General features: G+C 48.0%; 1 protein-coding gene across 1 annotated transcript in view; it reads right to left on the bottom strand.

Moving 5' to 3' along the window:
- Window positions 1-27,109, bottom strand: part of LOC148480679 (G protein-coupled receptor 22-like) — a 423,524-nt gene that overhangs the window by 157,154 nt on the left and 239,261 nt on the right. The window lies entirely within an intron of this gene.

Genomic DNA, 27,109 nt, shown 5'->3' with positions numbered 1-27,109 from the left:
ATAAGGGGCACCACTACTGGGGTATATTTACTAAAGCAAGAGTTTTTAGAAGTGGAGATGTTGCCCATAGCAACCAATCAGATTCTACTTAACATTTAACCAGCACCTTCTAGAAGATAATAGCTAGAATCTGATTGGTTGCTATGGGTAACATCTCCACTTCCAAAAACTCTTACTTCAGTAAATATACCCCTGAGAGTAGCTCTGCAAAAGGTGCATGAATGCTTGATTTAATATTATAGATCAGTGGTTTCCACACTTTTTTGAATCACGGCGCCCTGGAGTATCTGCATTATTTCCACAGCACCCCTGGGGCAAAAGTTTCTTATTGAGAATTTCAGCAAAAATTACATGAAGTAAATTGTGCTGATATGTCACCCTTAGGTTCAGTCAAGTGGTGGGTGATAGGGCTGCGCTTCTTTTTGTCCACATATTTTTTGATTGGCATCAGCCAGCACTGGTTTTGCCTATCACACTGACTAAAAGTGATTGTATTTGTACTGGACCACCGACCCGAGGCACCCCTGCAAGTGCTCTGAGGCACCCCAGGGTGCTACGACACCCAGTTTGGGAACAACTGTTATAGATTACATCAGAGTATGATCATGATTGAAAAGTGTGGAGAGATGCAGCAACTTCCGTTATGTAAGAAATGCTAGGATGCTGCTCTGGGGGAGATGTACTAAGCCTTGGTGAGCGATAAAGTGGAGAGAGATAAAGTACCAGCCAATCAGCTCCTAACTGTCACTTTACAGGCTGTGTTTGCAAAATGACTGTCAGGAGCTGATTGGTTGGTACTTTATCACTCTCCAAATCTTAGTACATCTCCCCCTCTGTACCCGTTGTTTATACCAGCAGAGGGGATTTCATTAGGGCTAAGCGCTACCTCCCGTCAGTATATAAAGCGTTAAAAATACATCTCTGACTGGGACTTGTTGGTTGTGTGGTTTGATGGTATTAAGTTTCATTACCTCAGCGGAGACCTGCTGTGCATTGTGGGGGATGTGTGCCTATATCAGTGCATTATGACAAGGAGTGAAGGCATTAAACCCATACTCCCTGCAGGTGCCTCCACATACTGTATATAAAGAACATGAGTGTAATGTAATCAGGGTGATATTACAGATGAAGTGAGTCATACACGCACCAGCACTTTTCTTGAGTGGCAGAGGTTAGAAGAATATGCACACTATGCACGTGTACTTATGTGAGATTAAATGGTTTTCATGGCCTGGAAGCTCTTGTAGTGAGTAAAAAAAAACATAATGCGAGGGTAAGTTTTCTGAATTAGAGGCTAAATAAAATTCTGCCACACTATGGGGTAGATTTACTAAGCTTCCTCTAATACAAGGGTTCCCAACCACAGTCCTCAAGGCACACTAAAGGTGCCCATCCACTAGACGAGCTGAAAACGACTGCACAGTTACGACATTGTAATCGTGCAGTCGTTTGTCAGTCTGTGATGAGCCTGCACTGAACGAGCAGTCGTTCAGTGCAGGCTCATCAATCATCTGCAAACATGCTCAACCTGACGTTATCATCAGGTTGACCAGCATGTTTGCACGATAATAGATGTCTAAACGACTAGTGGGCACACGCATCGCTGGTCGTTTTAGAGATTTTTGCAAACGATTTGCTCAACTTAATCGTCTAGTGGATGGGCACCTTAACAGTCCAGGTTTTATTGATAGCATTACTTGAGCACAAGTGACTTAGGGCCTAATTCAGACCCGCTCGCGAGCGCTGAGCACTCGCAAGCGGGTCGATGTTGGTCCAGTGCGCATGCGCACGAGGGAGCCGGCTCCGTCGTGCGCATGCGCGAGACCCGGATAGCGACGGTTCTCGCTACAAAGGGGCTGTGCTGTCGCTGGTGAGTGACAGCACGCCCCCTTTGGTGGGCGTGCCGGGGGCGTGGCTGCCCAGACAGTGGGCTGGACCCACTGACATCTGACTAGTGATGTCAGTGGGATTGCTTTTGGCTCTGATAGAGCCAAAAGCACTCCAGTGCTTGCGGCCACGAGACCCTACCGCAAGGGTCTCGTCGCAAGCCCGATGGTCGCGATGGTCTTGACCATTGCAACCATCATTTTGGCCGCTCGCACTAGCTGTGGGTGTCACCCACAGCTATGCGAGCGGCCAGGAGGCCGTTCTAAAAATACAATAGGCGGGCCCTGATTCAGAGCGAGCACTCTGAAAGAGCGTCCGGCTCTGAATCAGGCCCTTATTTAGTACCTCAGTTATATTGCTTAACCATTTGTGCACAATCATGGATATCACGAAAACCAGGACTGTTAGTGTGCCTTGAGGACTGAGGTTGGGAATCACTGCTCTAATATAATACATAAGCACATAAAATGATTAAATATAAAATTGGGGGTAATCTGCAGTTTCCGCATTATCACTAAATTAAGAAAAACAGGATATTTATTAAGCGTACACTGCTTTGGAAAAAAACGTCAAAAATACAGGTTTTAAGCTCCAACCTGGCAGCGGCTTACCAGATCAGCTGACCGGCTATGGGCAACGATAAATAGCCCCGAAACTCATTTTGAAATAGGGACGATAATGAACATTAGATTTAAGGACATTTACCTTATTTTTAATAAACAGGTCCCTTACTCCATAATACATCGCTCTTTTACCAACTAAGGGGCTGATTCTGGGTGGTGGGGAACAAAGCAAAAAAGAGCAATCAACTTTGCACCTTGGTAAAGCCATGTTGCAACGCAGGTGGGGAAGATGTACCATGTGCAGAGGGAATTAGATGCGGGAGGGGCGTGTCCTAACTCAATCCTAAATTGTAGTGTAAAAACAAAGCTGTCCAGAATATGTTTATCCTGTATGCAGAAATAATAAATGCATTCGGTACGATTTACCGCTGGCCGAAGCAAATCCCGGCAGCGGCTGCCCGACAGAGGAGGAAATCCCGATTGTCCTAAAGGTAAGTATAAACTAACCTAATTCTACCCTCTAACCCTCCTTTAGGGTGCCTAACCCTAACCTTCCCCCCAGTGCCTAACCCTAATCCCCCCTCTAAGTGCCTAAACCTACCCCCCCCTTCCCCGCCACCTAAACCTAAGGCCCGCGGGGGGTGCCTAACCCTAACCTCCCCCCGGGGGTGCCTAACCCTAACCCCCCCTTCCCCTAGCCTGACCCTAACCTCCCGGGGGGATGCCTAACCCTAAATCCCCCCCGGGAGCCCTAAACCTAACCCTCCCCCCCCTCCCCATGCTGCTGTCCGTGCCCGGCATCCCTTCGATCGTGATGCAGGGCGCCGGTCTCCCGGCAACGCTAAAATGACAGGCCTATAGATTTAGATGCCTGTCATTTAACCCTCGCCGGGATTAAGCAGTCGTGAAGCTGGCGGTCGGCACTGCGTCTGCCGGCTTCCCGAACGTATACCGTATTTGCTCCCCTAGTATTGCTACATGGTTTGTTCCAGATACAAAGTTGCTTGTTGTTTTTGATTTGCTGGTTTGTTTTTGGATTTTGAACACAGAATTAGGCCCTAAATGATTCTCGAAACTCTTTTGAAGGCTAATATATATAATTGCAGAGGACACTCAGCAAGGTTCACAAACATCACTTGTGAACCGTAACTACCACACACTGATCACGACAAAACACCAACGATTTAGTATTTGTCATTTATTACCTATCTAGGTGTAGAAATATCCAGAAAATATATATTTATATAATTGTTTAAATGCTCCTTTTTAGGCACTTTTGTATTGCTTCACAGCCATAGCACATTTACATTCATTCACATAGCAAGAAAAGGGAATATGTCAGCGAAAAAATGCAACCCATACAGAGCTACTTTTTCAAGATGGCCTCCGTGAGATCTGGTGAGGTCCTTGTGGGAGATGCTGGAATGGCTATATTAGACCGACCCTAAACAGGTCGACACTGTATGGGTCAACACCAATTGGTCCACAGTCAATAGGTCAACAGGTACAAAAGGTCATCACACAGAAAGTCAACGTGGGTTTAGGTCGACAGGTACAAAAGGTCGACAAGTACAAAAAGGTCAACATGGTAATGGTTGACACAAAAATGGTCAACACATTTTTTTTGTTTTCTAACCCTAATCTTAACGCTAACCCTAAACCTAACCCTCCCCCTTAGTGTCTAACCCTAAACGTCGGGGTAGGTGCCTAACCCTAGCCATCCCTCCTGGTGCCTAACCCTAAAATAAAAATTAGAAAATGTGTCTACCTTTGTACCTATCAACCTAAACCCATGTCGACCTTTTGTGTGTCAACGTTTTGTACTAGTCGACCTTTTGTCCATGGCGACCTACTGATTGTCGAGCAATTGGTGTCGACCTACACAGCATCAAGCTTTTTAGTGTCAACCTTCCAATCGGAACCTTCATGAATCACGTCACTGCGGTCCTACCATGAAGATTTGCGATGATGTGATGGACTTGCATCATCATGGCCCTACTGCTCCTACTTCTAGGTACTAGGGGAGGGTTATCTACTCATACGTTAGCCTGAGAGAATTCCCCCCAAATTCATGAGTCGTCTGGAAATTCTGCAAGAGCAGACAAGAGTGCAGCTACCTCACTTTGGGTCTATTCACTAAGGAGGTCCTGATTCAGAGCCAGACGCTCTTTGTGAGCGCTCGCTCTAAATCAGGGCGTTTTTTTTTTTTTTTTGGAGCCGGCCTCCTGGCCGCTCGCTAAGCTGTGGGTGCCCACCCAAAGCTTTTGCGAGCGGCCAGGTGATGGTCGCGACCATCGCACTTGCGACGAGACCCTTGTGGTAGGGTCTCGTTCCCGCAAGCCCCAGTGAGCTTCCGGCTCTAATAGACACGAGTGATGTCAGTAGGGCCGCCCTCAAACGGCAGGCATTCCTTCGGGAACGCCTCTGTTTGGCCAGCCGCCCCCCCTCTCCGCCTACAAAACGGGATGAGCTGTCGATCAACAACGACAGCTGCCCCGTTTTGTTGTGAGCCCCGGAGCGAGTGATTTCTCTCTCGCTCCGGGGCTCGCACACGCACAGTGCGCACTGCCCGGCCATCGACCCACTTGCGAGCGGGTCTGAAACAGGCCCTAAGTCTGCTGCAGGACCTAATGCTCACCTCCATAACATTCAGTTTGCTGTGCTACCACTCTACACTGTTTTCAGTCATTTAGGAACAGTTGATAGATGGCATCACAATCCTTCACGGAGAACCCCCTCGGGGTACCACTCTCTGCACGGAATATGTGACAGTAGCGCTGTGCGTCCCCTGTAATTGAACCCTTGTGTCTGTAAATTGTACACTGCGATTACTGCTGTGTTAGTCTTTATGTAAAGCTCCTTGGTAAAAGGTTTGAGGCTGCTTCATGTGTGCGATGGGGGCAGGGAGGCCACTTATGTCTTGTGTTTGATACGTGTGTACTGTATACGCCAACGGAAGTGAGTGTTTTATGCTGAAGCAGTTACTTCTGGGGCTTTTAAATCCTTGACATATCAATAAAAAGGTATTTCCTTTATTCAGTTTACACTTTACATACCGTAGAATGTTTGCACTAATAACTTCCCTTCATACTGTGGTTTAGCTACAACAGATGAGATTTGTTTTTAGTACTCGGTCTCAGAGATTCCCAAATGTGGCATTGACCACCTGCCGGACTCCAGGGAGAGCAGGAATTTCTCCTGGCGAGCACCTAATTCACACAGGACATATCATGCTAATCACAGCATCAAGCTCCACCCCCACAGTAAGCACTGTGTGTCAGAGGTTACTGAGGTGGGCGGGGCCTGAGGGAGTGCGCAGAGATTGGCTTGAACATTAAAAAAATGTCCGAATCTATCCAAAATTCAAGATATTTATTAGGTTAGAACAACTGACAAAATGCATGCAAAAAAAAATACAAATATATATCTGTAACTGTGTTTTTGATCCTAGGCTCTGATTCAGACCCACTTGCGAGCGGCTGTCCGCTCGCAAGTGGGTCAATTGGTCTGCACTGCGCATGCGCACGACGGAGGGAGCTCCGTCGTGCGCATGCGCGAGACACGACGAGCTAAGGACTTTCCTTCGCTCGTTGTGTCTGATCAAAGGGGGCGTGCTGTCGATGATGATTGACAGCACGCCCCCTTTGGTGGGCGTGCCTGCCAGACGGAGGCGTTCCCAAGGGAACGCCTACCGTCAGAAGCCGGCCCCACTGACATCACTAGTGATGTCAGTGGGAGTGATTTTGGCTCTGATAGAGCCAAAATCACTCCTGGCCTTGCAGTTGAGAAACTCAACCGCAGGCTTCTGCTCGCAGTGGCGATGGTCGCGATGGTCAAGACCATTGCGACCATCATCCTGCACGCTCGTATATGCTGTGGGTGGTGACCCACAGCTATACGAACGTCCAGGAGGACGCTCCATATTTATGGAGGTGGGCCCTGATTCAGAGCGAGCGCTCTGGTCAGAGCGTCCGGCTCTGAATCAGGGCCCTAATTTGGTGACTACATCACTACGAATACATGCTTTAAACCTAAGGGTGAATTCGTCCATTTTCGAATGTGGAACCCTGTAAACCTAATCGGCACCGTCTAATATTGTATTGGTACTGTACAAAATGTTTTTTTTTTATTGTAATAAATTATATAATGTTTTTATAAGGGTGTCAACAGCTTTTTGTGAACAAAAACTACTAGCTTTTATATGTGAATGTTTTTATACTTCAATAGTAGTATTTTGAAGTGTATCCAGAACGGCCTTTTCTTTATGAATTCTCCAGTATAAACTGTAAAGTTACTCAGGCGCTCTTTCACAGGGGCCTATTCATCAACACTAAAATAACGTTTTTAAGGACATTTTCCTTAATTAACGTTATTTTAGTATTCATGAACACACTTAGCACAGGAGATATCACTGATATCTCCTTGCTAAGTCCCCTTGCGTTAATTTCCACACTCCCCATACAATAGTATGGGGATATGGAAATTATGGTATTCATCAAATTCCGAAAATTATGTATTTTCGGAATATGATGGTGTTACCATACGCCACTGTGAGGTGGCGTATAGTAGGTAACACTTACCTGCATTCAGCTGGGCAGGTCCCCCGGCATCTTCCTCCGGCGCTCTGGTCTCTCCTCTGGCTCCGTCTGCTTTGCTGACAATGACATTGTGTTCTCCCAGCAGAACACAATAAAGTTTAGAAAGAAAACAAAACTTTTTTTTTAGTTCTAAACAGTACTGTGGTCTGCTGGGAGAACATGTGACAGCATAGCAGACGGAGCCGGAGGCTGCTGCGCAGGCAGGTAAGTGCTGGACGGGGTGGGGGTGAGCGGATGGGGGGCATGTGCGCAGAGAGGGGACACGAACTTACCGCATCTGTAGGTAGTGCTGCGCATGCACTGGTTTTGCAAATGTAACAGCGCATGCGCAGCACGGATTCCAGCTGCGATATGTTAGTGTAGAGAGGGTTAACTATCTATTTCCTGAAAAGCTGTCATCGCAAAAATGACAGCTTTTCGGAATAGATACTTATAGGGAGGAGGAATGATGAATTCCTCCGGTAATTAGGTAGAACTTCATGCGAGTTCTAAACCTAATTACCTCCAGAGAAAGTTTAGGTATGATGAATAGGCCCCACAGACCTTATTCTATCTCTATTATGCAGTTCCACTAACAGGGGACTCTGTATGAGTAGCTGCTAGGATTAGTCATATTTGCCGACTATCTGGCTGCTCCTTCCGGGAGGTAGCAGCCAGATGGGCAGAACAGGGGGCGTGGCCGGGTGGGCTGAAGGCAGTTTGCGGGTGTGACAGGGGGCGGGGCCACGCAATTTCATCATTTTGGCCCCGCCCCCGCTACACAATGCCGAAAAAACAGGCATTGTGAAGCCGGGGGTGGGGCCAAAATGACGTGAATCGCGTCAGCGGCCCCCCTGCTGCGGGGGTTTATCAGGTACTGGCGGGGGGGGGAGACGGGGGATCGGCGGCATGCGGGAAGCTTGCCTGCCTTTCCGGGGGGGCGGGAGCTGCACCCGTTTATCGGGAGGCTCCCGCCTGAATCGGTAGGGTAGGCAACCCTGGGATTAGTTCTCTGTATAGGCGCAGGATAGGGGTGGATTGTATAACCAAACATATATATATATATATTTTATTCACTAACAGTTTTCATGTAGCGCTTATATATTGCACAGCACTTTATGGGGAACATGTAGTCATGTGCCTCAGTCCTCACTGGTGCTCTGCTTACAGTCTATATTCAATACACACAGACACACTCAGCTTGATTCGGAAAGGGCACGTTTTGCGAACCCATCTCCAGACGCCCAATGCGATCCTGAGACGTACGTATCCTCGCTAATGCACCGCCGCACTGCTCCGTTCCCAGAGCAGCTGTCACCTATAATAGGCTCTTACACCTCCCCCATACTAAGTGTGGGAAATCCGTCTGAATTTGGCGTCCACAGTACATATGCACCACTCATAACAGAACGCATGTTGGGCAATACACCCACAACACATGACACGCCCACAAAACAGTTCTCTGGTGTGTGTTCACATTGGAGCCGCTCATTGGCAAACCAGAAATGCCCATTTAGCAGCCGGAGAGAATCGGCGGCAGAGATGCGGATGAATCTGAAAACACGGCTACTGTCACAAAGACACACATGCAGCCCATGTGTCATTCTAAGGGGCATATTAAATAGGCTGCGAGAAAAGCAAAAAACCCGCACCTGCGAGGTTTTTCCTGCAGGTGCGTTTTTTTGCTATTCTATTAGGTGCGTGTTTGTTTTAATACACGCGTCAGGTTTTTTTATACGCACCTCCTGAGCAAGCGTGATTTTTCCTAAAATCGTTGATTTTACGTTAAATCACTGACACTTGCTCTGACACCCCTGCAGCGCCCCTCCTGAGGACTAATTAAGCAATTGGAAGTATCCAATTAGCTTAATTAGTCCTTAATTACTTACCTCCAGCAGCGCTGTCTTCTGCATCTTCTTCTTCATCCTGCGTCGGGAGCTGGCTCTTCTGCAGCAGCGATGAGTATGTTAGTGTGTGGTGTATGTAAGTGTGTATGAGACTATGAGTGTGTGTGTGTGTGTATGAGTGTGTGTGTGTCCCGGTGTCAGTGTGCCCCCGCAGTGCTACTGTGGCCCTCCCGGTATTGGCGCTGGGAGAACTACATCTCCCAGCAGCCCTTGCTCCTTCCACCAGCCCCTGGGACTCCCAGCAGCCCCCTCTCCAGTAAGAAGAGAGAGGGGAGGCCGTCGGGAGCCGCGGAGATTACTGGAGACCCCAGGGAAGGTAAGTGTTTTTTTTTTTCAGCAAAAAATACGCTCCGCAGGGTTTTCAGAACTGAAAACTCCGCGACCAGTATTTTGGAAATTGAATACCGCGGGTATCGGGAGCGTGCATACCAGCGGTATTTCTAAATTGGGCACGAGATTTTTGACTCGCTAAACCTCGCGCCCATTTGGATATGCCCCTAATGATGTGGGGAAATTGATATACAGGGCTGCATTTGATGTTGCAGCAAATCAGCCCAATTATGGTAGATGTTGTTGGGCCATTTAACTTACCGGTATGTTTGTAAGATTGGTGATGAAACTTGCCTAGCCTCCTGGAAAAGTGGGCAAGTCTCCCGGACACTGGAGCTACCCGGCTGCGGCCACTTACTTCCCTATTGAAGTGGGCGGTACAGGCGGCTGATGATGCAACTCGCTTTGAATCACATCATCATGGCTCCGCCCCCCCCGCTTCCCAATCACGGTAATCGCAGCATTGTATAGTGGGGGCGGGATTATTATGGCGCAATCGTGTCATCACACCCCCAGACCCGTCCACTTCTGCTGCATCACTCCCCCCTGCAGCGCTGACATGGCACACGATTTTCGGGAGACTCCTGGCCATCCCAGGAGAGTAGGCAAGTATGCTCATGACACCATGGTCTACCATGCAACTCCGCCGGTGACAGAGAGAGAGGTCCGTATGGAGAATGCTCATACATGCCTACCCTCCCGGAAGGCGCAGGAGGTTCACGATTTTTGGGGTAACCTCCTGCCCCCCTGGAAGGGTAGGCACTTTATTATTATTATTATTATATGCGCATTCTGCCCACTTTCTAGTAAAGTGGGCAGAATAAGGAGAATTTTCTTGCGGACCAGCAGGTCCACGAGTAGAGGACGTTACCTAATGACATGATTCTATGAGAATCGCATAATTTGGCCACACCCCCTTATTTAAATATGTGCTGTTCATGTTAAATTGCTGAGAGGTGGCGGCGCTTAATGATGTGACACGTCCGCCCCCCCTTAACACCTCCCACCTGTTTCTCCCAGGGAGGAAAAGCCAAATGTCGGGATGTATGACATGGGCTCGCTCCTCTCTTTTAGACCCTGATCACACACATAGCTCCAGTGTTATGAGACGGCAGTGCCATACTTGCCGACAATCAGCTCCCTCCTTCCAGGAGAGAGCTGATTGTCGGCTAACAGCAAGGGGGGTGTCCGGACAGCTGTGACACGTTGGGGGCAGAGCCGCATGATCGTGCCCCGCCCCCTCTTCACAATGCCGTTATTTTCAGCACTGTGAAGCAGGGGGCGGGGGCCACGATGGCGCGATTCAGCGCGAATCGCGTCACCGCCCCCCCACCCCGCTGCGGGGATTTCTAGTGTATTCTGGGGGGAGTTCGGGAGAGTTGGGGAATGTCGGGAGGCTTGCCTACCTTTCCAGGGGGGCCCGGAGGCTCCCGGCCAAATCGAGAGGGTAGGCAAGCCTGAGTAATGCTAACCACTGTGCAACCGTTTGTATCCATAATCATGTGATTGGCATTATCATTGCAGTCTGTAAACTTTTCCTTTTTTTTTGTTGTGCACTTTGGCCCTGATTCAGAGCCGGACGCTCTGATAGATCGCTCGCTCTGAATCATGGCCGTCATAACTAATATTGGAGCGGCCTCCTGGCTGCTCGCATAGCTGTGGGTGACCACCCACAGCTTATGCGAGCGGCCAAAAAGATGGTCCATCGGGCTTGCGACGAGACCCTTGCGGTAGAGTCTCGTGGCCGCAAGCCCTGGAGTGCTTTTGGCTCTATCAGAGCCAAAAGCACTCCCACTTACATCACTTGTGATGTCAGTGGGGCCGGCCCCAGACGGTAGGCGTTCCCATGGGAACACCTCCGTCTGGGCAGCAACGCACCCGGCACGTCCACCAAAGGGGGCGTGCTGTCACTCACCATCGACAGCACGCCCCCTTTGGTGCGAGACCCATAGCGACGGCTTGGCCGTCGCTATTCGGGTCTCGCACATGTGCACGACGGAGCCCCCTCCGTCATGCGCATGCGCACTGGGCTAACATCGACCCGCTTGCGAGCGCTGATCGCTCGCAAGCGGGTCTGAATTACGCCCTGTATTACTTCTTTCACTCTGAATCATGTGCCGTATAATTACACACAGTAAGTGGGCACCGGGGCGGCCTTTATTTTAAGTGAAAAATATTATATATATATTTATTTTTTAAACAAACTGCAAAATGCACTCATATTAACCAGAAGCGTACGCCTTAGCATAGCATATACATCCATGATGACACTTGAGAAACACTTGTGCTCCATCTGCGTATGTGTGTAATTTCCTGCCTGAGTACTGTACCTCTATATACATCCGTATCTCATGCTCTCCTACATCCCCATTGTCTTGTACATACTGTAACATACTTTGCCTTGTTTCTTTTAACAACCTGCATTTGCTCTCTAACCATCACAAATGTTTATTTCTTCATCATTTCGTCCCAAAGGGCAACATTTTTCATATTATATTTGGATTTTCCCAAGATACCAGCTAGTACTAGCTACTAATTGTTGCTTAGGAAGCCATCCACATAGTCTTATATGTTTCTTTGAAATTAAAGGAACAGTAGCATCAGTTTTGCAGCATACTGTATGTTAATAATGACTTTATAATGAAGTGTTTACGCTGGTTGCAGACATTTCTGAAACTAACGAGCTTAGATTATTGTGTTTAGCTAGGAAATCTGCAACACGTACGGATTAAAAGGTTAATATATGCAATACAACATCTACTCGGATAGAGGTCAAATTAACACATCTATTTATTATAGGCTTTCATTGAGCATCCACGCAGGCAGGATACAGGAGCATCCAAAGTCTTCATTTGCAAAACATCTGTGCAAAAGGTTTTATTTTCAACAGGCAGATGATGATCCACTAGACTAGAGCATGGAATAGTGCATATATTATAAAGTGGCCTTTAATATTATTTTGATTCTATATTATTCTTGATAATACACTATGGCAGGCATGCTGGTATATAACGACACAGTAGTGTCTAAATCCCCTTCACGGAGAGGACCCTGATGTCATCAGCCAGTGTCCAGCGTCATTCCCTACCATCCAGCCAGTGTCCAGCGTCATTCCCTACCATCCAAGTAGGCACAGAGGGGGAACATAACCATGTGGTGAGCGTAGCGAGCCACCGAGCCAGAAGCGTGACAAGCGTAACGAGCCCACGAGGGGACAACTTTCTTGTTAAAGTGGGGACAAGTTACTTGTTTAGCTGGCCTTCATGGGCATGAACTGCACTTCTGCCCTCACTGACGTCACTTCCAGGTCCCTAGCAAGAAGGGAAAATAAGCTCTACCAGAACGACACTTCTCTGTATAACTCACCACTTGGTGGTCAATTGTGACAATCCAATTTGTCTCCACTGCAGAAGCCATAGTCGGTGAGCCTAAAGAGGAGATGCAGTTGACCACTTTAGGGGGCGCGATTCATGGGGCCGCGATTTAGGGGGCCCTGCCCCCTCCATACGGACCCGTGATTCATGGCAATTATCTCCCCATCTTGCCCACTTCACTAGGAATTGGGTGGGATGCGGGAGATCTGCCCACTGTTCTGGGGGTTCGGGGGCCTACGAGAAAAATCGTGAGACTCCCACACGTTCTGGGAGAGTAGGCACGTATGCTCCTGATGATGACCTTGCAGTGGTCTGAGGCACTGACGTATGTACTGTACTGTGGGCCTGATTCAGACCCGCTCGCGAGCCCTGTGCGCTCGCAAGCGGGTCGATGGTGCCTCAGTGCGCATGCGCACGACAGAGCCGGCTCCATCGTGCGCATGCGCGAGACCTGGATAGCGACGGCCAAACCGTCTCTCCGGGTCTCGCTCCAAAGGGGGCGTGCTGTCGATGTTGAGTGACAGCATGCTCCCTTTGGTGGGCGGGCCGGGGGAGTGGCTGCCCAAACGGAGGCGTTCCCATGTGAACGCCTCCGTTTGGGGCCGGCCCCACTGACATTACGAGTGATGGCAGTGGGAGAGATTTCGGCTCTGTTAGAACCGAAATCTCTCTGGGGCTTGCGGCAACGAGACCCTACCACAAGGGTCTCGTCGCAAGCCCGATGGTCGCGATGGTCTTGAGTCTTGACCATCACAACCATCTTCCTGGCCGCTCGCTATAGCTGTGGGTGGTCCCCCACAGACCGGCCCTGATTCAGAGCGAGCGCTCTGTCAGAGCGTCCGGCTCTGAATCAGGCCCTGTATCCTGATGATCTTGCAGTAGTGTTTTGCACTAATGTATCTACTGGTCTGTATCCTGATGATGACCTTGCAGCGGTGTGATGCACGGACATATCTGCTGCGCTCAGGGGGTATGAGCCAGGTGCTGCTGCCTGGGGAGCAAGGCTGAGGAGGGGGGCATGGTCGGTACCCTAACAGTACCTCTCCATGCTGTTGTACCTTGTGTGGTGTTCTTTGAGACACCCCACTGCAATGTAAGCACAGGGTGTGTCCTTAATATGTGCCTCGCAGTAACTTTCTGCTATTGCGTTGCTCTCCTGGTGCTTGCTCTGTGACTCATGACGTCACGTGTGCTGAGGGTTGGGGGTTCCAGACCAGGCGCCTTGCTATGACACTGACTGTCCTGTATCCTGGTGATGACCTTGCAGTAGTGTGATGCAATCTTGTAACTACTGTTATGTAGTCTGATGATGACCTTACAACAGTATGATGCACTGACGTATCTACTGCCTTGTATCCTGATGATGACCTTGCAGTGATGTGATGCACTGACGTATCTACTGCCCTGTATCCTGATGATGACCTTGCAGTGATGTGATGTACTGACGTATCTATTGCCCTGTATCCTGATGATGACCTTTCAGTGATGTGATGCACTGACGTATCTACTGCCCTGTATCCTGATGATGACCTTGCAGTGATGTGATGCACTGATGTATCTACTGCCCTGTATCCTGATGATGACCTTGCAGTGATGTGATGCACTGATGTATCTACTGCCCTGTATCCTGATGATGACCTTGCAGTGATGTGATGCACTGATGTATCTACTGCCCTGTATCCTGATGATGACCTTGCAGTGATGTGATGCACTGATGTATCTACTGCCCTGTATCCTGATGATGACCTTGCAGTGATGTGATGCACTGATGTATCTACTGCCCTGTATCCTGATGATGACCTTGCAGTGATGTGATGCACTGATTGATGTATCTACTGCCCTGTATCCTGATGACAACCTTGCAGTGATGTGATGCACTGATGTATCTACTGCCCTGTATCCTGGTGTTGACCTTGCAGTGATGTGGTGCTCTGTCGTATCTACTGCCCTGTATCCTGATGTTGACCTTGCAGTTGTGTGATACACTGACAAATCTACTGTTCTGTATCCTGATGTTGACCTTGCAGTCGTGTGATACACTGACAAATCTACTGTTCTGTATCCTCATGATTACCTTGCAGTAGTGTGATACACTGTTTTATATATATATATATATATATATATACGTCCTGTATCCAGATGATGACCCTGCAGTGGAGTGATACATTGACATATCTATAGTCATGTATCCTGATGACCTTGCAGTGGTGTGATGCATTGATGTATTTACTGCCCTATATCCAGATGATGACCTTGCAGTGCTGTGATGCACTGACATATCTACTATCCTGTATCCTGATGATGACCTTGCACTTGTGTAATACACTGACATATCTACTGTTCTGTATCCTCATGATGGCTTTGCAGCAGGCTTGCCGACAATCTGGCTGCCTCTTCCTTGGGAGAGGCAGCCAACTCTGTACAGCAAGGGGGCGTGATGCGGGATTGTGGTCGGGGCGTGACCGCGCAATCACGTCATTGTGGCCCCACCCCCAATACACAATGACAAGATTACCGGCACTGTGTAGCCGGGGGTGGGGCCACACTGACGTGATTCACGTAATCAGTTCCCCCCGGACCGGCCACCTATTGCAAGGTGAGAGCGGACGCATGCGGGGGATGCGGGCAGGTGGCGCAGGCCAAGAGACTTGCTCACTGTACCGGGGGCCGGGAGCGACACCTGATTTTCGGGAGGCTCCTGACCATTTTGGGAGAGTAGGTAAGTATGCTTTGCAGTAGTTTGATACACTGATGTATATACTTCCTGTATCCTGATGATGACCTTGCAGTGGTGTGATGCACTGACATATCTGTTGTCCTGTATCCTCATGACCTTGGAGTGGTGTGATGCACTGACATTTCTATTGTCCTGTATATTGATGATAATCATGCAGTAGTGTGATGAACTCACATTTCTACTGTCCTGTATATTGATGATAACCTTGCAGTGGTGTGATGCACTGACATATCTTCTGTCTATTATACTGATGATGACCTTGCAGTGGTGTGATTCACTGACATATCTTCTGTCTATTATCCTGATGATGACCTTGCAGTGGTGTGATGCACTGATGTATCTACTGTTCTGCATCTTGATGATGACCTTGCAGCAGTGTGATGTACTGACGTATCTGGTCAGCTTAGGGCCATAATAAGGGGTGTGTGACTGGTGCTACCACCTGGGGAGCAAGGCTGCTTGGGTGGTATGGTCGGTGCCCCTACGGTACCTCACCATGTTGTTCTACCTTGCAGTGATGTGATGCGCTGACGTATACTCTGTATCCTGATGATGACCTTGCAGTGGTGTGATGCACTGACATATCTTGTCTATTATCCTGATGATGACCTTGCAGTGATGTGATGCACTGACATATCTACTCTATCCTGATGATGACCTTGCAGTAGTATGATGCACTCACGCACTCATGTGTCTACTGTTCTGTATTCTGAAGGTGATCCTGCAGTGGTATGATGCACTGATGTATCTACTGCCCTGTAACCTGTTAATGACTTTGCAGTTGTGTGATGCACTAACATATGTACTGTCCTATATCCCGATGATAACCTTGTAGTGGTGTGAAACACTGACATATCTACTGTCCTGTATCATGATGATGACCTCGCATTAGTTTGATACACTGACATATCTACCATTCTGTATCCTCATGATGATCTTGCAGTAGTGTGATACACTGATGTATATACTTCCTGTCTCTTGATGATGACTTTGTAGAGGTGTGATGCACTCTTATATCTAATGTCCTGTGACCTGATGATGACTTTGCAGTGGTGTGATGCACTGACATATATACTGTCCTGTAAACTGATGATGATCTTGCAGTGGTGTGATGCACTGACATATATACTGTCCTGTATCCTGATGAAGACCTTGCAGTGGTGTGATACACTAATGTATATACTTCCTGTCTCCTGATGATGACCTTGCAGTGGTGAGATGCACTGACAAATATACTGTCCAGTATCCTGATTATGACCTTGCAGTGGTGTGATACACTGATGTATATATTTCCTGTCTCCTGATGATGACCTTGCAGTGGTGAGATACACTGATATATATACTGTCCAGTATCCTGATGATGACCTTGCAGTGGTGTGATGCACTGACATATATACTGTCCAGCATCTTGATGATGACATTGCAGTGGTGTGATGCACTGACATATATACTGTCCAGTATCCTGATGATGACCTTGCAGTGGTGTGATGCACTGACATATATACTGTCCAGTATCCTGATGATGACCTTGCAGTGGTGTGATGCACATACTGTCCAGTATCCTGATGATGACCTTGCAGTGGTGTGATGCACTGACATATATACTGTCCAGTATCCTGATGATGACCTTGCAGTGGTGAGATGCACTGACATATATACTGTCCAGTATCCTGATGATGACCTTGCAGTAACGTGCTGAACTGAAAAATATCATTCTCTTCATATATCAAAGCATTTTCTTTCCACACTAAACATCTAGTTCCTGGAAATGACTCAACTCCAGTTTCAGCTGTCAAACCCAATTGAGGAACCATGCGATGACCTCTAATACTGTATATTATTCCCTAGCACTATCATTTACATACTGTATCCCTGCATGCACTCATTGTACTGCATAACGCGGTGTTGGAATAGTTATGGGACAGCAGTTACAAAGTGCTACTGAAAGCCGCATCCTGTCATCGGGCTGATCTGCTTTGTGTTATTTGGGAAGAAGCTTTCAAAGCTGATATTTGCAGCAATAGCAAGAAAACCTATATATCTGCTTAATGGATTCCTGGAATCATTATAAGGGCGTACTTTATGTAATAGGACCTTCAGTGTCCCAGTGCAAAAGTTCCTATAATCTTTGTAAGTGAGCCGGGGCTGGATTTCTCTGTAGACTGACATTATCCATACAGGTTCCTCACCATCCACTGACATTTTACACAGATGATGGGCACTGAAAAGCATGACCGGCGGGTTCAAAATACCCAGGCCCCATCTTATCTGGGGGGGGGACCCTAGCATGCCATGGGGGCACACACATTTGGCCACGTCCCCATGTTCCGGGGTCCCGGAGATCTCCTGATGGCCCTGCTCAGAACGGGCTGTAGTGTCTGCAGCTTTTTACACAGGTCACTATATACTGACACTAAACAAGGCGTCTGTTCTGTTATCAAGTTGGCGCTTTGTGAGCCCTCGTTTATTTCACTTCGCCGGCCCTACCCTGCTCTTCTGAATGTGTGCGACGGCAGCTAAACGCGTCGGAAGGAGCCGATCTTACTACGCGTTTCGAGGGGACACAAAACCTCTTCCACAGGCAAAAGGACAGACATGCTGATTGTATGACCAACGGGAGGAAGCTAATATGCATAAAATATGGGTTAATCATTTGCATAAACGCACTATGTAATAACAAAGAGTAAGCACAAAGTCACAAAATAAATTTCCAGGTTATTACATAGCATATAAGATCAGTATATTACTGTTATAACATTTATTTAAAAAAAAAAACACATTAAAATCAAGAGCTTCATTAAAGCCTTGTGTTTCTAATTTATAGATTAATGCTATCTCTTGTATCTTTATTTCAGGGTTGCTAGGCGATCGCCACCTCTAAGATCTATTGGTATTAATTCTACACCTTGGAACCGTAATTGCAGGAGATAACGTGTATATAATCTGGAAGATGTTTATATATGGATGGACTGTGTGTTGGGATTTTAGTTTGATAAAGCTTTGGTGCTTATAAATCCATTATTTTATGTCTCTAGTCTAATGTTCCTGCTAACATACCGTGTACCACAAGGGATGTTCAGTAGATGAAGCACGTACTGTATGTGGAATTGCAGTTAATATATCCTAGTGCCTCCATTTTTCTCTTATACACAAAGAGAACTCATGTACTTTATTAGCACCATATTTTACACATTTTCCATTTTTCAATTTGTGAAGTGGACAGATCGGGCTAATTTGTTTTTGATGTTATTAGCTTTCTTGTATATAAATTAGGGATGAGCGGGTTCCCCCCGAGCCCCCCCCGATCTGAGACGTATCCGAGTCAGGCTCGACTTTTCCTGCCTGACTCTGATCTGAAATCGAGGCAAAACGTCATCATCCCGCCTTCCGGATTCTATAAAAGGTCCCAGCGTCGGCGCCATTTCTCACTCCGGCTGTGGACAGTGAAGAGGGAGGGTGGGAGCTAGGGCTGGCTGGGCTGTATTGTGCTGCTGTTGTCCATAGGAGCTGTGTCCACTCAGTCCATAGGGGCTGACTGGGCTGTGTTGTGCTGCTGTTGTCCATAGGGGCTGGCTGGGCTGTGTTGTGCTGCTGTTGTCCATAGGGGCTGACTGGGCTGTGTTGTGCTGCTGTTGTCCATAGGGGCTGGCTGGGCTGTGTTGTGCTGCTGTCATAGGGACTGGCTGGGCTGTGTTGTGCAGTCAGTTGTCCATAGGGGCTGTGTCCACTCCAAAGTCTATAGGGGCTGGCTGGACTGTGTTGTGCAGTGTCCCATAAAGGCTGTAGTCCTAGAGGGGTGCTGTAGTGTTGTCCAGGGGGTGATCTGTGTATCAGGGGTGCTCCCCCAAAGTGCACTCCAAAAAAAATTATTTCTTTTTTTCTGTGTTTGTGAATTGTGTGCGCAGTAGCCACACGTGCATCAACAAAGTAGCGCCTAGCGTGCGCCTGTGTCATAAATCAAGGGCCGGCTGGCTTGTCCGTTAAAGGGTGCTGTAACCCCCAAAGTGCACTCCAAACAAAATAAAAAATGATTTTCTGTGTTTGTGAATTGTGTGCACAGTAGCCGCATGTGCATCAACAAAGTAGCGCCAAGCGTGCGCCTGTGTCATAAGTAAAGGGCTGGCTGGCTTGACTGGTAAAGGGTGCTGTAACCCCCAAAGTGCACTCCAAACAAAATAAAAAATTATTTACAGTGTTTGTGAATTCTGTGCACTGTGGCTGCACGTGCATCAACAAAGGAGCAGCACCAAGCATGCGCCTGTGTCATAAGTAAAGGGCCGGCTGGCTTGTCCATTAAAGGGTGCTGTAACCCCCAAAGTGCACTCCAAACAATATAAAAAATGATTTTCTGTGTTTGTGAATTGTGTGCACAGTAGCCGCACGTGCATCAACAAAGTAGCGCCAAGCGTGCGCCTGTGTCATAAATAAAGGGCCGGCTGGCTTGTCCATTAAAGGGTGCTGTAACCCCCAAAGTGCACTCCAAACAAAATAAAAAATTATTTTCTGTGTTTGTGAATTGTGTGCACAGTAGCCGCACGTGCATCAACAAAGTAGCGTCAAGCGTGCGCCTGTGTCATAAGTAAAGGGCCGGCTGGCTTGTCCATTAAAGGGTGCTGTAACCCCCAAAGTGCACTCCAAACAAAATAAATTATTTTCTGTGTTTGTGAATTGTGTGCACTGTGGCCGCACGTGCATCAACAAAGTAGCGCCAAGCATGTGCCTGTGTCATAAATAAAGGGCCGGCTGGCTTGACCATTAAAGGGTGCTGTAACCCCCAAAGTGCATTCCAAACAAAATAAAAAATTATTTTCTGTGTTTGTGAATTGTGTGCACTGTGGCCGCACGTGCATCAACAAAGTAGCGCCAAGCGTGCGCATGTGTCATAAGTAAAGGGCCGGCTGGCTTGACCGTTAAAGGGTGCTGTAACCCCCAAAGTGCACTCCAAACAAAATAAAAAAATATTTTCTGTGTTTGTGAATTGTGTGCACTGTACGTGCATCCTCAAAGCAGCAGCGCCAAGCGTGCATCTGTCCGTTAAAGGGTGGTGTAACCCCCAAAGTGCACTCCGACAAAAATAAAAATGTCTTCTTTTCTGTGTTGTGATTTGTGTGCACTGTACGTGCATCCTCAAAGCAGCAGCGCCAAGCGTGCGTCTGTCTGTTAAAGGGTGGTGTAACCCCCAAAGTGCACTCCAACAAAAATAAAACATTTTCTTCTGTGTTTGTGAATTGTGTGCACTGTACGTGCATCCTCAAAGCAGCAGCGCCAAGCGTGCGTCTGTCTGTTAAAGGGTGGTGTAACCCTCAAAGTGCGCTCCACAAAAAATAAAAAAATCTTTTTTTTCTGTCTTTGTGAATTGTGTGCACTGTAGCTGCACATGCATCAACAAAGGAGCAGCACCAAGCGTGCGCCTGTGTCCCATAAGTAAAGAGCCGGCTGGCTCATTTCTTAAAGGGTGGTGTAACCCACAAAGTTACACCACTAGTCTCCAACAAAAATAAAAAAATATTTTTTGTGTTTGTGTGCGCCTTAGCCGCACGTATATATCAATATAACATAAATGGAGAAGCAAACTCTCCGATAAAAATAAAATAGGGAAAGATCAAGAACCACTTCCTCCTAGTGCTGAAGCTGCTGCCACTAGTCATGACATAGACGATAACATGCCATCAACGTTGTCTGCCAAGGCTGATGCCCAATGTCATAGTAGAAGCCACATACAATCCCAAATGACAAAGATCAGGAAAATGACCTTAAAAAAACATTTAAATCATCTGAGGAGAAACATAAACTTGCCAATATGCCATTTACGGCACGGAGTGGCAAGGAACGGCTAAGGTCTTTCCCTATGTTCATGACTAGTGGTTCAGCTTTACATGACGATGGAAGCCCTCCTCCCTCTACAGTTAAGCTGGCAAAAGCACAGCGAAGAACTGTGCGTTCTAAGAAGATATCACAAATCCCCAAGGAGAGTCCAAGTGTGGTGGCGGTTGCGATGCCTGACCTTCCCAGCACTGGACGGGAAGAGGTGGCTCTTTCCACCATTTGCACGCCCTCTGCAAGTGCTGAAATGAGCACCCACAGTCCACTTGCTGATATGCAAATTGAAGATGTCACTGTTGAAGTACAACATGATGAGGATACTGGTGTAGCTGGCGCTGAGGAGGAAGTTGGCGAGGAGGATTCTGATGGTGATGTTGTTTGTTTAAATCAGGCTCCGGGGGAGACAGTTGTTGTCCGTGGGATGAAAAAGCCCACCACGGTCATGCCTGGGCAGAAGACCAAACATTCCACCTCTTTGGTCTGGCAATATTTCTATCCAAATCCAGACAACAACTGTCTTGCCATATGTACCATATGTAAAGGTGAAATAAGTAGGGGTAGGGACGTTAACCACCTAGGAACATCCTCCCTTATACGTCACCTGCAGCGCATTCATAAAAAGTTACTGTCAAGTTCAGAAACTTTGGCTAAGACCGTAAGCAGTCCAGGGACACCTAAATCCCTTTCTCCTGTTGAATCCAAGCGCCTGCAAACCACACCGTCAACTCCCTCCTCGTCAATTTCCTCCTTAGTCAGGATCGGAAGTAGTCCTGCAGGCCATGTCATTGGCATGACTGACTCTCCTATCCGGGTTTCCTCCGGAGGATCCTGCATTGCTACGCCTACTGCTGCCGCTGCTGCTGGGAGTCATTCATCATCCCAGAGAGGAAGTAGGAACACCACTACTTTTACTAAACAATTGACCCTCCAACAGTCCTTAGCGAGGAGGATGAAGTACGACAGCAGTCATCCTGAAGCAAAACGTATAACTGAGGCCTTGACTGCTATGTTGGTGTTAGACGTGCGTCCGGTATCCGCCATTAGTGTAGTGGGATTTAGACAATTGATGGAGGTAGTGTGTCCCCGGTTCCAAATCCCGTCTAGATTCCACTTCACTAGGCAGGCGATACCGAGACTGTACAGAAACGTCAGAAAAAGTGTCCTCAGTGTCCTGAAAAATGCGGTTGTACCCAATGTCCACTTAACCACGGACATGTGGACAAGTGGAACAGGGCAGACTAAGGACTATATGACTGTGACAGCCCACTGGGTAGATGTATCACCTTACGCAGCAACAACAGCAGCGTCACCAGTAGCAGCATCTCAGAAACGCCAGCTCGTTCCAAGGCAGGCTACGCTGTGTATCACCGGTTTCAGTAAGAGGCACACCGCCAACAACCTCTTAGAGAAACTGAGGGAAATCATCGCCCAGTGGCTTACCCCACTTAGACTCTCCTGGGGATTTGTGATAGCTGACAATGCCACCAATATTGTGCGGGCACTACATCTGGGCAAATTCCAGCACGTCCCATGTTTTGCTCACACAATAAACTTAGTGGTGCAGAATTTTCTGAAAAGCGACAGGGGCGTGCAGGAGACACTTTGGGTGGCCCGAAAAATTTCTGCCCACTTTCGCCATTCAGCGACTGCGTGCCGAAGACTGGAGTGCCAGCAAACACTCTTGAACCTGCCCCCCCATCACCTGAAGCAAGAGGTTGTGATGCGGTGGAACTCAACCCTCTATATGCTTCAGAGGATGGAGGAGCAGCAAAAGGCCATTCAAGCCTATACATCCACCTATGACATAGGCAAAGGAGGGGGTATGCTCCTGACTCAAGCACAGAGAAGAATGATTTCCGTGTTGAGCAACGTTCTCCAGCCCTTCGAACTTGCCACACGTGAAGTCAGTTCAGACACTGCCAGCTTGAGTCAGGTCATTCCCCTCATCAGGCTTTTGCAGAAGCAGCTGGAGAAAGTGAAGGAGGAGCTAAGACGGAGCGATTCCGTTCGGCATGTGGGACTTGTGGATGAAGTCCTTCATTCGCTTTGCCAGGATTCCAGGGTGGTCAATCTGTTGAAATCAGACCACTACATTTTGGCCACCGTGCTCGATCCTAAGTTTAAAGCCTATGTGGTGTCTCTCCTTCCGGCCAACACAAGCCTGCAGAGGTGCAAAGACCTGCTGGTGAAGACACTGTCAGCTGAAGCGGAACGTGACACGTCAACAGCTCCTTCTTCATTTTCTCCCGCAACTGGGGCTGCCAGGAAACAACTTAGGTATCCTAAGCAGCCCGCTGGCGGTGATGCAGGGCAGGCAGGACCAAGTTTGGACATCTGGTCCGGACTGAAGGACCTGGCAACAATTGCTGTCATGTCTACTGTCATTGCATATAATACTGTCACCATTGACAGATTGGTGGAGGATTACATCGGTGACAGCATCCAAGTAGGCATGTCAGACAGTCCGTACCTGTACTGGCAGGAAAAAGAGGCAATTTGAAGGCCCCTGAACAAACTGGCTCTATTTTACCTGAGTTGCCCCCCCACCAGTGTGTACTCTGAAAGAGTGTTTAGTGCAGCCGGGAACCTTGTCAGCGAAAGGCGTAGGAGGTTGCTTCCACAAAATATGGAGAAGATGATGTTCATAAAAATTAATTATCAACTCTTCCAGGGAGACCAGCCTCCAGAACGTACAGAGGGACCTGTGGTGGTGGATTCCAGCGGGGACGAATTAATACTCTGTGAGGATGAGGATGTACACAACACTGAAGAGGGTGAGGAATCGGTGGATGAGGAGGATGAGGACGACATCTTGCCTCTGTAGAGCCAGTTTGTGCAGGGACAGATTAATTGCCAGCTTGTTTTGTGGGGGCCCAAACGAACCAATCATTTCAGCCACAGTCGTGTGGCAGACCCTGGCGCTGAAATGATTGGTTTGTTAAAGTGTGCATGTCATGTTTATACAACATATAAGGGTGGGTGGGAGGGCCCAAGGACAATTCCATCTTGCACCTATTTTTTTTCTTTGCATTATGTACTCTTTGGGGCCAAGTTTTTCAAACTGCCATCCTGTCTGCCACTGCAGTGTCACTCCTAGATGGGCCACGTGTTTGTGCCGCCCACTCGTATCTCTTAGCATAGTCATCCAGCTACTTCGGTGCAACCTTTTGGACATAAAAACACTATTGTGAGGTGTGAGGTGTTCAGAATAGACTGGAAATGAGTGGAAATTAAGGTTATTGAGGTTAATAATAGCATAGGAGCAGAAAAACTCACAAATTCTGTGATTTTAGCTTATTTTATGCTTTTTTTCAAAAAAACCCAGAACCCAAAACACGGAAGGGTGGTTTTGGGAAAACCAATCCAGATCCAAAACAGGAAGAAAGATCCAGATCCAAAACAGAAAACATGAAAAGTGGCCGGTGCACACCCCTAATACAAATTTGGGCTTATCCCCTATCTGGGTGTGGTATGTTAGGCCGACAGTTACCGTGGCTGCCGCGGCCATTTTCCCATCGTTTGCGCATGCGCAGTACAGGGAAAATGGCCGACGGGGCCATTTTCCCGCTGACCTGTGCATGTGCTATAGACTCTGGGCACACTCTAGTACCCAGAGTCTGTAAGTGCAGCGCTGGCTGCGCACCGCTCAGTGCGCAGCCGGCCACCGGACGGAGAGGAGGGGGCCCGTCGGAGGCTGCACACGGGCCCCCTCCTCTCTAGAAACGCCCCTTCCGATAAGAATCCCATAGGCTTATATTGGGTAATTAGTATTACACACGGGCACAAAGCATTCTGGTGCTTAGTACATATGGGGAATGTGGTAAAACCCCAGAAAATTGCATTCTGCACACGTGCCATATTTTTGGCGATTTTCTTCTGAAATATGGCGGCAGTGACCGCTGGGTAAAGCCATTGTAATGGATGCAGGGTGTGGGCGACGGGTGCCTTATTGACTCAGTGGTGCAATTCAAAGTATTTATCACCTGTTCATTGTTTCAGGCTTTGCTACATCCTGGCATCCTAGACTCGCCCAGTGACAGCAATGGCACTTTGTTTTTTGCCCCTTGGCATGGAGATAATTATTGCTAACTTCTTAAAATGTGTTGGCACTCTCAAATCATGTTCTATCTTCATACTTAAATATAAGAAGTTTAACAACGCTAACATCATATTACTAGTATGGGTTCAAATTGGAAATTTGAGTAACTTATTATATATACGTCTACCTATGTATACTATGTAATAACCTGTCATTTTATTTTATGAATGTACATTTGTGCTTTACTTTTTTTTTTTAAACAATTAGTTCACTTGTACAAAGAAGAGCACATGTACACTAGAGAGGCCAATCCCAGGATCGGGATCGGCAGGATCCCAGGATTTGGGCCTAAAATAGGAGGGATTTCAATCATGGGATTTCGGGACTAATGTTCTAGAGCTTTATTCAGTATTTTTCAGCCGCACAGGGGCAGCCGGGCAGCATCTGAGCCAGTGCTGCAGGTGCTCATCGCTGCCCAGCTGTGCGGCAGTGATGTTAGAGGTCACGCCAGGGCTCTAGGGGTGTTCGACCAGTGCGGTCGCACAGGGGCACCACCCGTAGAGGGCACACCCCTCCCCAGCATCCCGACTTCAGCGGGACAGTACTGTCACGCTGCTCCACCCGTGGGCCGAAATGGCCCGCGGGTCGTCAAATCGGGAGGTTGCCTGAACCCCGGAGTGTGAATGGATGCAGCGCGCATGCGCGCGACATCCATTCACTGACGGGAGAGGGCTGGGTGAAGCCAAGCCAGTGACGGAGGGCTGGGCTTTACCCCCAGCCTGATGTTATTTGGAGGCGTACCATGCGGGCACGCCTCCAAATAACGTCATGTAGGGGGCGTAACCTATGGTAATTAGGCCACACACCCAATTTCGGTCGCGCGTGCGATGTAAGAGCTCCTTGTTCTGGGCCGGCACAGGGTGCTCCGACCCCTGGAGCAGGCCCAGGGTCACGCTGCGCCGGCTCGCCCCTTCAGACATGCCCGCCCGTCCCATTAACTAAGCCAATCCAGGATTGGCCTCCCTAATGTACACATATAAGTTTCCTTCACTGGTCAGACAACCTTTTGCCTGTCAGCTCCTGCTGAAACGCATTGCAGAGACGCCTCTTTACCCGGTTACATCTTTAGCAATGGTTGAAGGAAGCCAAAGTGTCCCAATAATTGACTGTACAGGAAATGTATAATAACTGTTATATAATGTATATAATTCCCAATACAAAAAAAAAAAAAGAACACTGTCATTGGAAGATTTACTTTTATTTTATATAGATTGCACCCCTAGCTGATTTATTCTTCTGGTCTTTGAAAAGTCCCTGGGCGGGATGTACTAAAGGAAAAATGCGGTAAAAACCCGGTTTTCTGGGGTTTTACTGCATTTCCATATGTACTAAGCTCCAGCCACCCTATTATCGTTGCGGAGGGTAATGGCAGAAAATTCTGGCGTTATCCTATAGAAGCCTATGGGCTTCTTACCGCATCCCGCACCTGACGCTTTGTCGCTACCCCACAGTTGTCCAGCACTGGCCCCCACTCACCTGAGTGTGCTGGTCACCGGCCCGTGCTCCTCCTGGGTCCTCCGCCTCCTCCTAATCTTCTTCCAGGTGCAGAGAGGAGGAGGAGGAGGAGCCCGGGGCTCGGAGGGGTCCCACGGAGACCCCCTCACCCAGCGTCGGCTGCTTCGCAAAGGGCAGCTCTTATTGCAAGAGCTGTCCTTTGCGATACTAATCGCATATGTTAGTACATATGCGATTAGTAAGGTTACGATGACTGGCGGAATGTTCACCGCAACCTTAGTACATCCCACCCCGTCTTCATTAAAATTAAACTGCATGCCTGAAATATTGTGTGTACAGTGCTGTATAAAAAAGTGA

The sequence above is a fragment of the Taudactylus pleione genome, unplaced genomic scaffold, assembly GCF_031769625.1.
Source record: "Taudactylus pleione unplaced genomic scaffold, aTauple2 ptg000607l, whole genome shotgun sequence".
NCBI classification, from domain to species: domain Eukaryota; kingdom Metazoa; phylum Chordata; class Amphibia; order Anura; family Myobatrachidae; genus Taudactylus; species Taudactylus pleione.
Note: the sequence above shows the minus strand (reverse complement) of the source record. Positions and strands in the feature narration are given on the sequence as shown.